The following is a 14,506-nucleotide window of genomic DNA, read 5'->3' as shown; positions in this document are numbered from 1 at the left end:
ATCACCTCATGTCAGATTTATTTTCAATTTCCAATAGATTTAAAAATATAAATCTTTATCGTTTGTTTAAAGGTGACACCAATGAAAATTGTTAAAATTGACATAGGAAATTATTTTTCTATACGGTTGGATTCACCGTGAGTAGCTTTTTAATGAGTTTCATTAATTTGGCCACTCACCTAGAAAAATGGTTGCGCCTTTTTTTTAATGCTGATTTGGCACAATAGGTTCAGATTTGGTATCTCCAATTCTATTAAATCTTGATTACTTTAGACTAAGTTTTAGTAGGTTGTGGTGGAATTTCCAACCGGCCCATTGAAGATAGAGCTCGAGGTGGAGGGTTGCGATCGGTGCGCCACCACTCTGAGCAACCCCAATAAGCTTTGGCGGGATAAAGACTACTAAAGATCATTGGAATAGTTCCGAATATCCCTCAACTAAGTGTGAGACTTTCTAACATAATTGTGGGAGCTAGAAAAATATAAGAGATCCCAAAAAATTGAGAGAGGACAAGAATCAAGCATCGTGACACCAAAGCGCAACAATAGTAAACGCTATATTTTCTTAAAACAAACCATCGATATGAATAATAGTTCTTCTATACATAATGTATGTTTGTTCTCCTTGATGATAATACAAGCTGTCCAAATTTCCTTTCGCAGTTTTGAAAAAAAAATAATGCTTGTGATACGCTCTAACTACATTCGTATTAAAAAGTATCCTACGTGCTTATTACAACCATAGGCTAGATTTGGAAGGAAAAAAAAAAGAAGGAGCGAGTGCATACCCGTGTGCCGCCGAGTCGATGAGTGGCAAATCCTCCTCCGATCCTCGAGCATGTGGACGCGACGAACCATTGTCGGCGCTGCTTCCGCCGCCGCGTCCTATAGCGCCGCCACGATAGGACGTTTCTGCTTCAATGATCTATGGTTCCCAGGCAGTTTCTAGGCGATTAGGGATCCTTATCGCAAAGAGAAAAGGAGCCAGGCCTCCTGACACGAGGACACCATACTCTTGTGTACATCGGATACACATAGCCACGGCCCACGGCCACGGGGAGCGAGGCGGGCAGGCGACGATGCGAATCCGAGTCATCGTCATTCTGGACTGGAGTACGACCACAAGTACGGAAGAAGTCCGCGTCTGATTCGAACTCGTATCCTAATTCCTCTCCGATCAGAGTAAGGAGCCATCTATACATGGCTTCTGATCTTTTTGGACGCACACGCCGGCTTATCAGCCACCAAATAGTATTTTTCTCTTATAATAAATCAGTCGTTTCAGTTTTTCAGTTCAGCTTACCAGCTGAAACGGACAAGGTACAGCGCGCGAGCCCTGCCGCGGGGAGCCGGACGGCGCGGAGGCTGAACTGGCCCAACGCGAGCCGCTCCAGCGAGTTCCCTGCCTAGAACACGTCGTCGGGGAGCTCCAAGAGCACAGCGCTTCCGCAATCGACAATCGGAGCGCGCCGTCATCTTCCTGCGGCGCCGCCGCAAGGTCCACCTCCACCTCCGACCTCCCGCTGCCCTGCCAGCCTTCTCGCCCGCGGCAGCCACAACCAACCCCGCAGCCCTCCTAGCCTGTCGGGGCCGCTCTACCTGCCACCACGCAGTCCAATCGCGACGCCTGCTTGGGCCCTGAGCTGCGTCGCCGCCTCGCTGGAGAGGGACCACACCTTGTTCTTTATTAATCTTGCTATTGATTAATTGATTCCTAATCTAGGTGCCTGAAAATGGCATGGAAAATCTAATGAAGTTAGTGTGATCATCGTGTCTTGCTGGTCTGCTCAACCAGGTGCAATGCCCTGTTCTTGATTATTTTCCTTACTATGTAGCCGTGAATCCGTGATGTGTCCTCAGTTACAACGTGTTCGGTTGGCTGCTGCTGCTCGGCTGCTGGTGCAGCAGCAAGCAGAGCCTCCTACGATATCTGGAGTAGCTGTTCGGCTGGCTGTTAGTTTCCGATGCCAATTGCTGATTGATCTCTCTTCGATTTTTATGACGTGTAAAACATTGCACCCTGCTAATTAGGTCTCGTTGACGTTATACTTGCGCTAAGGTGTACCATAGTGCTTGTAAACATACATGCATTATAATAAAACAGCAAGAGGTAGGCTTATCGATAATCTGAGAGAAACTGCTAGTTTATCAATGACACGCACTTATAGCTAGTGAGAGCTATCGTGTCTTAGTGCTCACGCTCTACCCTTTCACATATGCACGCACACTCTGACACTCATGCGCAACACACGAATCTAACAAAATATACAGGTCTCAAGGTGCAGAGCGTGAAAGCATGTTTTATATTCACGCACTGCACGGGCTAGCAATGCAATTTCATTTTCAAGTTCGGTTAGAATTTGAGTTTATCCAGCAAGATCACTTGCAAGCTAGGGCATGTTTGGCTCCCCATGTTAAAGTACTTTAGCACCCGTCACATCGGATGTTTGATACTAATTAGGAGTATTAAACATAGTCTAATTACAAAATTAATTGCACAGATGGAGTCTAATTCACGAGACGAATCTATTAAACCTAATTAGTCCATGATTTGACAATGTGGTGCTGCAGTAATCATTTGCTAATGATGGATTAATTAGTCTTGATAGATTTGTCTCACGAATTAGACTCCATCTGTGCAATTAATTTTGTAATTAACTCAGGTTTAGTCCTCCTAATTAGTATCCGAACATCTAATATGATCCTGTTAAAATTTAGCACCTCATATCCAAACACATCCTATAGCGATAAGCTGCTTTCCCTCAACTCAAAGCAGCACCGAAGTCCAATTCCTGTTCCTGGCAGCAGCCAGGGCATGCGCGGCAGCGGAAGGGAGGTGATTTGCCGAAGCGGAATCACAGGGCCGGGAAAGCCAAAGTCACATCTGCTGGCCTGCTGGGGGATATGCCAATGTCAGCTCACACCTCTGCCGGCTGCCGCTCGTCTGGTCACGTGTGTGAATCGATCAGTGTATACCGAGTACATATACACAAACAACGAGGGCGTAGATAGGTATAGCCCGTAGGCCGTAGCCAGCTCCTCTCGATTCCACGCGAGACTGAAATGATACTTTCAAGATCGTATCGTAGGCAGCTGCTAGCTTAGCTGCAGGCTATTGAAATGATAATGCATGAACCAGCAGCGCATGAGACGGAGAAGTTACCCTCTATTTTTTCATTTGCTTTTCGATCTTTCGATACTTGCTGTAACTTTGAATCTTTTATTCTTTTAATTGCCTTCTTCAGCAAATGAAAAATCCTGCGCTGGAGTTTTCAAAACCCACCATGTTAGATGTGCAAAACTGTGTGGAAAAAAGAAAAAAAAGTTCATTTTACTTCCCTCACTTATCCACTTTGTCCGCTTAACTCCCTGAACAAAATTTTGGCTAACTTTACTCCCCTGGACTATTTCATTTGGTCTAATCTACCCCTAATTAGATTTCTCTTTTTTGTTTCTCTTTGTATGAGCTAAATTTTGAGTTTAAATTGTGTGAGCAAATACAAACATGATGCTTTATGTTAAAAATTATACTAAAACTTTTTCAAGGTTACTTTCATAGGTTAGAAATATTTAATACGAAATTGGTGTTAGATGTATAAAACTATAAAAAAGTAATTACGAAAAAATTCTAATATATTTTTCTAATGTAGAGCATTATTGTTGGGGGAAAATATTAACGATCTCCTAAATACCGCTTAAAGAAACAATCATGAAGGCCCAGTCCCATCTGGGATAACCAAATCGCCGTCAAGCCCAACATGAGTGGGACTCCGCCTCGCCCGACCACGGTCCCGGGGTCGGGAGCGTCCAATCTGAAATATAAGCTATTGAGAGGGAAATATCTTATCATGTACTTTCTGTGGTCCACACCGACACACCTGATGTATACTACATCGATATTGATGTGCACCAGTTAGGTAGTTGTTCTCATGTAGCTGAAGATGACGACATTTTTTTCCTTGGAGAATGGAAACATATGATTGGGTGTTTTGCTATTGTGGTTGGAGTTGGTCGCAAGACTGGCTTCCATAGAAGTTTTCGACTCCTAATCCCCCAGTATCACAACAATGTAAAGTTTGAAGCAATAAAAGAGATTACATTCTTAACCAACATTATGGAGGGCATAAATCTTTCAAAAGCAATGAGATATATCAAGTGTGTATGTATCTCCAAGTCAATTGCTTTTAGTGTATGCTTTAATATTTTCCATAAACTGTTTGAACGGGGAAAACCTGGATATTTTCCTTCTATCTATATGTAGTACATTTCTTTATTTTTCATATGTGTTTTTGTAAAGTGCTCATTTATCCAAAAAAATATTCATTCTCATAACTTATAATGAAAGCCAAATTTATGTATAAGGTTAACAAGGTACCATCCGCATTTAGTTCAGTTGAACATTACCTGCAGATTCATTTATAGCTCTTCTGCTGGAAGAAATTCGTGCAAGCTTACAATCTGAAATATCAGCTACTAAGAGGGAAATATCTTATCATGTACTTTCTATGGTCCACACCGACACACCTGATATATACTACATCGATATTGATGTGCACCAGTTGATAGTTGTTTTGCTATTGTGGTTGGAGTTGGTCGCAAGACTGGCTTCCATAGAAGTTTCCGACTCCTAATCCCCCAGTATCACAACAATGTAAAGTTTGAAGCAATAAAAGAGATTACATTCTTAACCAACATTATGGAGGGCATAAATCTTTCAAAAGCAATGAGATATATCAAGTGTGTATGTATCTCCAAGTCAATTGCTTTTAGTGTATGCTTTAATATTTTCCATAAACTGTTTGAATGGGGAACACCTGGATATTTTCCTTCTATCTATATGTAGTACATTTCTTTATTTTTCATATGTGTTTTTGTAAAGTGCTCATTTATCCAAAAAATATTCATTCTCATAACTTATAATGAAAGCCAAATTTATGTATAAGGTTGTTGACGCCGGATTTCGTCATCAGTAGAATCGGCGCCAAAGAAGAAGGAGATCGAAGGAATACGGATGGGGATCGGCCAAAAAGGTGCTACAGTGCGGAATCGGTCAAGTGGCTTTTACCTCGCTTCGGGGTGAACGCGCCAGGTTCCCAATCGGCAATCCTTTAAGAAATCGGCCGATCGAGAAGGTGGACTAAGGTGGGCCTGTATGGGTTTGGAAAGATGGAGGGATAAGGTGGAATTCAGCCCACGAAGCGTGGGGCAATTAGTTTAGCACGGATTGTGTTTGTAGATATTTATTTTCTGTTTGAATTAGAGATAGAGTCCTAGTCGGTTAAGAAGATTATTTGTACGGGGCTATAAATAGCTACCTTTGTAAATCTGTAAACACAACAATCAATCAATACAACAAGTTACTTTATTCTTCATACTTACTTTCAAGCAGGCGACTTCGCCATCACTTTTCCTTCTCACGAGTTCGTGCGGGTTGGCGGGGCTGCCTCATCTTGATCTCCGGCCGATTCTGTAAGTTCCGTTTATCGAGTAATATCTAAGCTTTAACTTCCGGCGCATCGCTGTTGTTTCGTTTAGATTTATTCATCAGTTATCGATATCAATTAGATTCATAGGTTTTTACCTGTTTCTCTAGTTTTTATCACCAGTTATCCTGCTAGGGATCGGTAGTATCGGCTTTCGTCGCTTTCTATAGTTAGATCCATTCGTCGCCGATTAGATCTTTTCCTAGTACTGTTTTCATAAGCTTTGTACCAATTGCTTTAGCATTTATCCGTTTACAAGGCTACAGGGGTCGTGCTGTCTTATAGCCGATTTCATCGTCACAGTAAATCGGCCGATCTGCTGATAAGCTATCTCGATCGGAAACTTAGCCGATCGTGGTTACTGAATTTGACACGTGTTCTTCCTTGCCAATCAACAGGTCAGATTGGCTGGCACGCCGCGCGAACCGCACCAGGGCATTCACCCGAACAGGAGCTAAGCAGATTCTCCCGGGTCGTGTGTCGGTTGCTGGGATTCGGTTGACCGATTTCTAGCGCCAACACACTTTTGTAGACCAATACAACCGCTGTCATGTCGAAAGCTGCTGAAGTCTCCGAAGATAACGTCATCGAAGTGACGGAGGCAGATCTAAAGGACGACCAAAAAGAAGAACTGAATCAGTATCTGGAGCAAGTCCGTAAAACTTGCTTGAAATCCTTCAGTCGTTCCAGGAGCGGGGAAACTGTTAAAAAGTCTCCTTTCCCTACTCCCCGCCAGATCACAATTTCAGAAGATTCGGATAAAATGTCCGATATGATTCAACAATCTCTTCATCACGCCTTCATCAACCAATCCCCGGTACTTTCAAACATGGTGCACAATGCTGTTGTCAACTCCTTCACCGGGGGTATACCTCAAGGGTACAGGGGACCTACGTATTTTCAGCCGATTCCACCAAATCAGGCTTATCAGGCTTCACAGCCGATCCAATCCTCAGTCAGAGGATCTGGTGCTTCTACGTCATCAACTCCTTTGGGATACGGCTCCATCCAGCCGTCCTCTGCACCACTCCCTCCAGTCATCCCTTTACCCTGGGGGGCACCCATACACACGACCGGTTTGAATCAATCGGTCAGCCAAGGAAATTCTCCGTTCCAGACACCCTCCCAAACGGCCACTCGGCCGATCATACCACCATACCAGCCTATCGCTCCGGAGGTCAACAAGACGTCAGAGCTCATGCTATATGATGAAACAAATGGTGCCTACAAGCAGCCGTCCTTTACTACACCACCGGCTTATACTCAGATACCACCTTTTCATCAACCTCCTTTTATTCAACCTCCGATTTATCAGCATGTGCCGATCCCACCGCCAACTATTCCCCAGCAACAACCAGATTGGTCGGCGCAAATCGCGGAGGTAATGCAAGAACAATTCGGCCTTAAGTCGAAGGTGCAAACGTATACCTACAGGACACCATACCCATCTACGTATGACTTGTTGCCGTTTCCCCATCGGTACAAAGTTCCTGATTTTACCAAATTTTCGGGGATGGATGATACTTCCACCGTGGAACATGTGAATAGATTCATCATCCAATGCGGGGAGGCAGCTACGCAAGATGCCCTGCGGGTACGGTTGTTCTCGTCATCCTTATCTGGATCGGCCTTCCAATGGTTCACCACTTTGCCACCAAACTCAATTATCACATGGGCCGATCTAGAGAGGCAGTTCCATAAGTACTTCTATGCTGGGGTCCACGAAATGAAGCTATCCGATTTGACTAGCCTCCGGCAAAGAAGTGATGAGCCGATACCCTCATACATACAGAGGTTTCGGGAAATCAGGAACAAATGCTACTCCTTGGCTCTAACCGATGCGCAGTTGGCCGATATAGCTTTCCAAGGCCTGCTGCCACACATTAAGGAGAAATATGCTTCACAAGAGTTCGAGAGCCTGAGCCAGATTGTCCACCGATTGTCCGGGCAGGAGGTGCGTCCATTCGATCCAAGAAGGAATTTCCAGAAGAAAGTAGCGTTTCTGGAAGAATTAGAGGATGAGGAAGACGCCGACATCGGACTTGCAGAGTGGATTAAAGGAAAGAAGCCGATATCATGCCCGTTCGGCAAAAAGGAGCCAGAAGCATTTGGTTTCGACACAACTAAAGCTGACAAAATCTTCGATCTTCTGCTCCAGGAAGGACAAATTAAACTCTCGCCTTACCACACGATACCCTCTGCCGAACAATTGAAGAAGATGAAGTATTGCAAGTGGCATAACGCCACATCACATGATACTAACGAATGCAAAATCTTCAGGCAACAAATACAGTCGGCCATTGAGCAAGGCAGACTCAAATTTGAAGTGCCGGCCAAACCGGCCAAACCAATGAAGATTGATCAACACCCTTTCCCTACCAACATGGCGGATACGGGTAAAAATCCCCTCCAAACAAAAGTGCTGACATCCGAATCGGCAAAAAGGAGTGGCTCTGTCGATCCCAGAAATCAAGTTACGCCCGAAGACGTCAAAGGGAAAAGGCGAATGGAGGACGACGATGGTGAGTCTGATAGACCACGTATTACTTCCCAGTTCCTGCTCCAAAAGTACCAACGCCAACATGAACGTTCGAGGTCCCGAGAGGAAGCGATGCGTCGGCATGAGGAGCACTGGAGATGCCCATTCTTCATCCATTGCTGGGAAAATAACCTCAGGCTACCATCAGCCGATACTTGCCCAGAGTGCAACGGTCCCTATCGAGGCAATCGGCCGATCACCAGGTTTCGTTCCAGGGATGGAAGGCCAGATCCGATCAGCAAGAATCGGCGCAACCCAGATGATCAGCGCCCTTCCTTGCGTGATCGGCTGGGGGGCAGAAGTGACCGATATGATCGGTCAGAAGGTGGAAGCTATAATAGGCAGGGGGGCAGGACCGATCGATACAATCAATCAAATAGCAAAGCCAGCGTTCACAGCCGGCTCGAAGACATGGCCGATGCTCGGGTAACGGACGAGAACCCGTTAGGGCGCGAACCGGAATGGGAACGCGCCGGGAAAGAAGGGAGGCCAATAAACCCCAGATGGTGCCCCGACGGTCTAACCAAATCACAAAAACGGAGAATCCAACGCCTCCGCCAATGGGAACAACAAGAAGAAGAGAGCGCGATGGACAAGAAGGAAGGGAGGCCTCAAGTGTGGCGCCCCAAAAGAAACGACAAGGGCAACGATGAATCGGCGGGTGATGAATCGGCAGCCGAAATCGGTATGGTTTTCATATTGCCGATGGAGTTTATGACCCCTGCCGATCAACAGAACGTGTCGGCGATAGAGGAACAAACAGCACGGTTGGCTTTAGAACCAATGATGGCCACGTTCGAAAAACCCGAGGACGACGAACGACAACATATGAAGGCATTGTTCCTTAAAGGGCATGTTGACGGTCACCCCCTCACTAGATTAATGGTCGACGGAGGAGCCGCCGTCAATATCATGCCGTATGCCGTACTCCGAAAGCTGGGAAAGAGCGACGACGACCTGACCAAGACAGACATGATGCTCAAGGACTTCGAAGGCAAGGTGTCAAACGCCCGCGGTGCCCTCTGCGTCGACCTCACCATCGGCAGTAAGACCCTTCCTACTACGTTTTTCGTCATTAATGGCAAAGGGTCCTATAATATGCTTCTTGGCCGAGACTGGATACACGCAAACTGCTGCATCCCGTCAACTATGCATCAATGCCTAGTACAATGGGTCGGCGATAACATCGAGGTGGTCAAAGCCGACTCCGCGTACAGCATCGCAGCAGCCGACGCGCAGCAATGGAGCTGCGAAACCGTCAGATGCATATCAGGTAGGGTGTGGGAAACCGATTTCCTGAAGGTCACCGACTTTGGCTTACAGCCGATCCGAGCAGTCGGCTCCGAAGAAGCGCAATAGATGGATCAGTTCGCCCGAGAAGACGGGAAGCTGGGACACGGATTCACGTCGGCCGATTCATTGGAGATGGTAGATTTAGGTGACGGAACCAAACCAAGGCCGACTTTTATTAGTGCAAATTTAGATCCAGAGTACAAATGTAAATTGACAAATTTGTTAAGAGAATTCAAGGATTGTTTTGCTTGGGAGTCTCACGAGATGCCCGGATTAGATCGGTCTATTGTTGAACATCGGCTACCCATAAAGCCAGGGTATCAGCCGTACCAACAACCCGCACGGCGATGCAATCCTAAAATTTTACCAGACATAAAAGCTGAAATAACTCGGCTAATTGAAGCAAAATTTATCCGGCAATGTCGTTATGCCGAGTGGATTTCTAATATCGTACCGGTGTACAAGAAAAACGGGAAGCTACGCGTTTGCGTTGATTTCAGAAATCTTAATCAGGCCACACCGATGGATGGCTACCCCATGCCTACGGCCGATGTACTGATCGACGCTGCCGCGGGGCACAAAATTATTAGCTTCATGGATGGGAACGCCGGATACAATCAAATACTTATGGCCGAAGAGGACATACCCAAAACGGCTTTCAGATGTCCAGGCCATCTTGGTCTATTCGAGTGGGTGGTGATGACTTTCGGTTTGAAGAATGCTGGTGCTACATATCAGAGGGCCATGAACTATATTTTCCACAAACTCATCGGCCTCCTGGTGGAGATCTACATCGACGACGTCATGGTCAAGTCCAAAAGCCACGAGGAACACCTAGCCGATTTGCGAAAGGTCCTAGAGTGTACCAAAAAACATGGTCTTAAGATGAATCCCAACAAATGCGCTTTCGGCGTCTCCGCCGGACAGTTCTTAGGATTCATGGTGCACGAACGAGGCATTGAAGTCAATCAGAAGACTATAGCGGCTATCAACAAAGTCGTCGCCCCACAGAACAAAGCTGAGCTACAGTCTCTAATCGGCAAGGTAAATTTCATCAGAAGATTTATATCTAATCTATCTGGACGGATCCAGGCGTTCACACCACTTCTGAAGTTGAAGCCAGACCAAGAATTTATTTGGGGAGAAGAACAGCGCAAGGCGTTAGAAGACATCAAGCGATACTTGGTCTCGCCCCCAGTCCTGGTTCCCCCTCAAACAGGCAAGCCGTTTAAACTATATTTATCAGCCGATGAAAAAGCTATTGGGTCGGCTCTAGTCCAAGAATTTGAAGGCAAAGAACGGGTGATTTATTACGTTAGTAGAAGACTCCTGGATGCCGAAACAAGATATCCTCCAGTAGAGCGTTTGTGTTTGTGTCTTTTCTTCTCGTGCACCAAACTCAGACACTATCTACTGTCGGCAGAATGTATAGTCGTATGCAAAGATGATGTAGTGAAATACATGCTGTCACTGCCGATATTGAAAGGGCGAATCGGTAAATGGATTTTAGCTTTGTCAGAATTTGACCTACGGTACGAATCGGCAAAGGCCGTCAAGGGTCAAGTCATGGCCGATTTCGTCGCACAGCACTGTGGGCCGGAGATCGCCTTCGTGGAACTAGCGCCTTGGCAGTTATTTTTTGATGGGTCATCATGCGGAGTCGGATCGGGAATCGGCATCGTTCTCATATCGCCTCGGGGGGCAAGATATGATTTTTCTCTGCCGATAGAAACCGCCGCCACAAACAATCAAGCGGAATACAGAGCTGTATTAAAAGGCTTACGATTATTGAGAGAAGTCAAGGCCGATTCTGTCGAGGTCTTCGGAGATTCGATGCTAATTGTGGATCAACTAACCGGAAGAGCTGAGTGCAAAGATGACATATTGCGAATCCATCACGAAGATTGCTTACAGCTTTTGAAAGAATTCAGATCGGCAGTAATCGAGCACGTCCCAAGAGACCACAACGAGGAAGCAAACAAACTCGCTCAACACGCATCTGGGTATCGGCCGATTCCGGGCGCCATGGCCTTAGAGCTTGCAGCTGACGATTGGCGTAAGGAAATTGCCGATTACCTAAAAGATCCGTCCAAAAAGGTGGAGCGACGAGTGCGCTTTCATGCTACCAAGTACGTGTTGCTCGAAGATGATCTGTTCTACCGAACGATCGATGGTGTTCTTCTTAAATGCCTTGGGACAGAAGAAGCCAAGACTCTGATGGGAGAGATCCATGAAGGGGTATGTGGAGCTCACCAATCAGCACATAAGATGAAGTGGATGATCAGAAACAACGGGTACTATTGGCCTACGATCCTCGAAGATTGTTTCAAATATTATAAGGGTTGCCAAGAATGTCAAAAGTTTGGAAATGTCCAGCGTGCACCCGCATCGGCCATGAATCCTATCATCAAACCATGGCCGTTCATAGGGTGGGGAATAGACCTCATCGGCCAAATTTATCCACCATCGAGCAAGGGGCACAAGTTTATTCTGGTTGCCACTGATTATTTCACCAAATGGGTGGAGGCAATCCCACTAAGGACCGTGACGTCGGCTATCATGGCCGATTTCGTAAGGGATCACATCATCTACCGATTCGGTATCCCTCAAACTATAACAACCGATCAAGGAACAATGTTCACATCGGGAGAATTTGAGGAGTTTACGACCGATATGGGCATCAAGTTGTTAAATTCTTCTCCATATTACGCACAAGCCAATGGTCAAGCAGAATCTTCCAACAAAGGAATAATCAAGTTGATCAAAAGGAAGATTGAAGAATACCCGAAGAAGTGGCACCTATGTTTGACCGAAGCCCTGTGGGCATACAGAATGGCCTGTCATGGGGCTACCAAGCTATCTCCCTATCGGTTGGTATACGGCCACGATGCAGTACTTCCATGGGAGTCAAGGGCAGGATCAAGGCGCATTTTACTTCAGGACCAATTATCAGCCAATGACTACTCATCTCTGATGAAGGAAGAACTTGATGATGTGGCCGGTCAGCGACTAAGGGCTCTAATAAGTATCGAAGAGAATAAAAAGAGAGTGGCCAGGTGGTACGATAAAAAGGTCAAAGTCAAGCAGTTTTCCCCCGGAGACTTGGTGTGGAAATTGGTACTACCGATCGGGTCGAAAGATCCTAAATTCGGCAAATGGTCTCCTACCTGGGAAGGGCCATATAAAATCGGCAGATGCGCTCCAGGGAATGCCTATATCTTAGAAACAATAGAGGGAGAAGAATTCACTAGAGCTCTGAATGGGAGATACTTAAAAAGATATTACCCAAGTATATGGGTCGGTGCCTAAGGAATTAACATAATCATACATGACCGATACTATTCGGTTTTGAGATATACATAAAGTCGACCGGCATAGCCGATTACATGCATTCGGTACGGGCGACAGATTACATGGCCGACAAAACACTAAGTCGCCCTTAGAACAAAAAATATAAAAAACAAACTAATTGCTCTTCTTCTGGGATTCCTTTTTCTCCGATTTAGCTCGAAGGCGCGAAGCCTCCGCTGCTGCAAGAACGACGGGCCGAGGAAGCAGGCGAACCCGATCGGTAGAAGACTGCTGGCCGCCATTCCTTTCTAAAAAGTCCAAGATCGTGCGGGCTGTCGAAGTGATGTCATCTCCAAGAACGTCACGATGACGATCCCTTATGGCTGGAGATCGGCGACGGTTCTCGTTCACCACGGCCTCCAAGACTACACGAGCATCCGCAGTAACGTGGTCTTGGAGATCCTCTTGATGAGCCAGGATCAGAGCCTTGTCCTCCGGGGTCAAAGGGTCTTCTGAATGAATGCACTCGATGGCGCGCACGAGCTCCGGGCCAAGGCGTTGAGGCTGAAACAAAGAAGGAATAAAGTGGTGCATTCTTTTCCTAAGATCCAAGGGGAGAAGACGAAGCGTCACCTGGTTGACGGAAGAGGACGACGACGAAGCCATGACAAAGTAATTGCGCCGATGAGAGAAAGAGGAAAGGTGAAATGGGAGCCAGATCGATGCTATCGGGAGGAGGCGCCGAGGTCGATATTTATGGGAAGAATACATGGAAAACTGATAAGGCCACGTCCCATCGGTAATAAGGAAGGCAGTAAATAGAAGACATCACGAAGGGTCGGTCAAAGAAGGCAGTAAATGTTCGTACAAAGCGGTCAGTGTTTTACAGATTACCCAAAAGGGTATCGATAGCCGTGATGGCCCGACGCCGGATCTGATCGGCAGAATCAAGAACCCGTTGGTCTTCTTCTGCCGATCCAGGGACCTCCGATGCGATGCGATGAAGTCTCAGGGCCTCCTGAGCAAAACGCTGCCTCTTCTTTGTCAAATCGGCAATAGCCGAGGGCAACTCTTGAAGTTTGTTCTCTTCGGCGCTGATTGCCTTGGTCACTTGCTCCATCTCTTTGGCAAGATCGGCCCTCCGTCGTTTGAGGCGGTCTATTTCGCTGATGATCGCCGGCCGCGAGTCTTCCAAGACATGGATTCGCCGATTCGCTTCTTGAGCTTGATGCTTGAAAGCATTTTCGTCCTCACGGGTCTTGACCAGTTTCGCGCGATCGGCCATATGACGAAGGGCTCTAAAAACGGGAATCCTCATGGACTCAATAAAGGCCGCTGGTGCCAAGGCCTCTTCCGCTTCCTCTGGAACCCGTCCGCTGACGTCACTGAAGAGCTGCCGAATCGGCGAGGCGTCTTCCACCAGTCGAACGATGTCCCCTTGAAGGAGGGACCTGATATTGGTGAGTTTAGCCCGGACGTCGTCAGGAACGGAGCTTAAGGCGACTTGACGGGATGTGGTTTCCTCGTCATCGGAGAAAGCAACCGCGAAAGAGAAAAGGCTGTTGTTGGGAGAATCCTGTTCCTGAGAGAGTAAAGGGAAAGGGTGAATCGGCAGAAGAACAGAGCAAATCGGCTGGTAAAGCTGGTTCAAGAACTTACCATCTTAAAACGGATTTCTTCATGCTGCGCTTGTAAAGCCGTTGTGTCTTGTTCAGTGGCCTGTGTCGTAGGTTCATCCGATGAAGAGGACTCTACAACAATCGGCACGGTGCTCGGACCGGCTCCCTGAAAAGGAATCGGTTGTCGGGAAGCGCTCGGTGTGCCGATGGTCTGCATCAAAGAGTCGGTTAAAAATATTATGCAAGTATCGGAGGGAAGTCCGTAAGACGAGTATCGTACCT

The sequence above is a fragment of the Setaria italica genome, chromosome I (genome assembly GCF_000263155.2).
Source record: "Setaria italica strain Yugu1 chromosome I, Setaria_italica_v2.0, whole genome shotgun sequence".
NCBI lineage: Eukaryota > Viridiplantae > Streptophyta > Magnoliopsida > Poales > Poaceae > Setaria > Setaria italica.
The sequence above is the reverse complement of the archived record's forward strand: the minus strand, read 5'-3'. Positions refer to the sequence as shown.